Here is a 2,870-nt window from a genome sequence, read left to right as displayed (position 1 = left end):
TCAGTGAGGAAGCAAGTCAGAGGCAAGAAGCAGTCGGCTTGCAGCTGCAGTGTACAGTGGAGAGAAGCGTTGTTTCTTGCTAACTTGGCAACTGGCTCCATCACCTGTGTTGCTTCTCCTGGCCCAAGGATGGGAGCAAAGTGTATTGTGAAGGACAATGCTCTATCTCAGGTGTGCTCAAAGTCAGCCGAGCTAGCTACTCAGACCTCTGCTCCCTTGTCCTCTGCCCTCCTGTCCCCATGCTGATTCTGACTCCCAAACGTAGCTCTTAGACCCCGGCATCCTCCAGGGCAGATACCAGTCTTTGGACCTCAGCACTTTGTTTTGTTTGGAGGGCTGGGTGGGTGTAGTGGTGGTGGTTGCAGGGTGAAGGAATGAGTAGAAGCCCTGGTATGGTAGGTAGTGGGTTCAACACTGGGCTGCCAACCCAACGTTCAGCAGTTCTCCTTCTGCTCACCTTGAAAACCCACACGGGCAGTTCGGCTCTGCCCTGTAGGGTCGCTATGAGTTGGAACTGGGGGGGGGGGGCAGCAAGTTTGGTTTGGCTTTAGACTCTTTCTAGGCATTTACATACTTATGCAGGTACAGTACAAGCCTTTTTGTTTTTGTTTCTAATGGAATCAGTAGCATTGTTTTGCGACAAGGTGTTGTATTAGTCTGGGGACTTTAGAGAAACAAATCCACAGAAACTCATGTATAAGAGAGAGTTTTATATAAAGGGTAAGTGCGCATCAAGAAAACATCCCAACCCCGTGCTGCCCAAGCCCACAAGTCCAACATTAACTCATTAACCCCTATGTCCAACACCAGTCTACAAAGTCCTCCTCCAGCTCACAAAACACACGCAATGATGCCGACTGCAGGAGGAAAGCCGAGTCAGTGAACGTGTAAGCATCTCAGCGCTGGCAGGGGTCTCCACACGGCTACTCCAGCACCCAGGGCTGCATCAGGGTAGGTCCATGTGGCTTCTCCTTGGGGGTGTCTTGCAGGAAGTGAGCCTTTCAAGATGAAGCATGGAACTGCTAAGGCAGCTGCACCCTGGTGCGATCACCACAAAGCAAGACACCCAAGAACTAGAAAGGTGAGGCTCACCCAGCCATTTATCCCTCGGCCCTTCAATTAATCCCACATGTGCTTATCGGCCAGGTTGACACAATAAAGTAACTCAGGTGTTTGGGTTTTTTTTGAGATCTACATATAAAGTCTTTATTACAGGCAATATTGGTCCATACACTCCACAATACCAACATTACAAGTTTAATCTTCAAAATCATCACTTAAACCGCAAAAGACCAGGAAAAATTTTTTTTGAGGGAACTGATATTTTTCCCTCTCACTCCACAATATTTTCAATGCACAGTATCTAGTGAAACATACAAATACAGAAAAGTACCCCATTTAACATCTATTAGTGTGAAATGGTGATTCGGCTTAAAATCCCAGTTAAGAAAAATCCTTTTTAGCAACCTACATACAGATAAGTAGCAAGCTTTGGTATATGAAACAGAAACGTACAGAATTTCATCTGTGTGTGTGTGTGTGTGTGTGTGTGTGCATTATCCTGATCCCAGGACAAAACATCTGTTCTCTTACCATGGTTCTGATCTGAAGGACCAACTCCAGGCGTCGTTCTCCACATAACCTTAGCCGGGCAATGCTCGGATTCGGTAAAAGCCAGCCTCTTTTAGTTTAAGTCTTTAAACAGAAACCGATATTTTCCAAAGTCATGATTATTGGGGACAAATTCCGTGATCCTTTGTCGCTTGGTCGAGCTTCATCTCTAGGGCGTCTCTCCTTTCCTGCCATTCCTGGCGCTCCACGTTGCGTCCATGCAGGTCCCGCTCAACTGCCTACCGCAGATACTGAAGTCGCAGGTGGGGAAGCGGTGCTGCCAGCAGGCCTGGTCCTCTTCTGTGTGGAAGACCGTCTCTGGGTGCTTTGCGGAGGAGAGGTGGCCCTGCCACTGCTTCTCGTTGTTACCGTTCTTCCTGCACATCCAGCGAGGGAAGGTCACTGGCACTTCTGCATAATCTGTTGGCCTGTGAATTTGTTTTCTATTTTCCTTGTTTGGCTGGCTGGAGACGTCATCATGTTTTCCCTTTTTTTTTTGACTCTTTAGCCAAAGTTCATAAAACTGCTCCATGTCTTGTATTCCATTCTCTTTCGTGTAAGTCCACACTTCTGATTTTTGAGCAACAGTCTCCTGTGAGATACCGTTTTCATTAGGCCTCGATCAGACTCAGCTTTACAAGGCTGTGCGCATAAAAGCACACGTCTTCCCTTAGGCAGCCATATCAGACTTCCTGTCGACACAAATCAAGGCGACATTGACCATGGAAAACACGATTTTGCCGCATTTTACTGTGGTCTCTTGCAAAATGTGGGCACGGCACTTCTTGTCTTCAAATGCATGCCTTGTAACTGGATGAGAACAGGAAGCAGAATTTTCTTTCTTTCTTTCGCTGAGCATTCTAGGCCTATGATCAAAACATTTCTCACAAAGGAATATAAATTCTCCAAGATGCTCCTACAGAAGTTTGAAGACTGTCAGGTTTATCTTTCCATTGTCACCAAAGAAAGCCTCTGGGCTGAAGGCCCCTTTGTGCTCCAGCGTGCAGAAATCAGTCTCTTCTTGGCAATAAGCAAACGCGCAGTGGCCTGAATATCTATAGTCCTCAGCGGCAACATCTTTACCTATATAATATGGTCCCGCCTAATTTGTTTCTGTTGGTCATGGAGGTATTTTTTCCCCATGAATTATTTTCAGTGTTCTTTAGCCTACCAATTAAAATGTCTTTCTTACATTTATGATCTATATTGTCATTGAAAGTGAAATCCATGAACTCAGGGCCTGTTTTCTTTTTTTAAAC

General features: G+C 46.0%; 1 pseudogene; it reads right to left on the bottom strand.

The window, feature by feature from the left end:
* Positions 1-1,684: 1,684 nt before the first annotated feature.
* LOC101657963 overlaps positions 1,685-2,870 on the bottom strand; it is a 4,140-nt pseudogene continuing 2,954 nt past the window's right edge.

Source organism: Echinops telfairi, unplaced genomic scaffold (assembly GCF_000313985.2).
Source record: "Echinops telfairi isolate 266 unplaced genomic scaffold, ASM31398v2 ScPeMD7_5868;HRSCAF=6743_0, whole genome shotgun sequence".
Classification (NCBI taxonomy): domain Eukaryota; kingdom Metazoa; phylum Chordata; class Mammalia; order Afrosoricida; family Tenrecidae; genus Echinops; species Echinops telfairi.
Note: the sequence above shows the minus strand (reverse complement) of the source record. Positions and strands in the feature narration are given on the sequence as shown.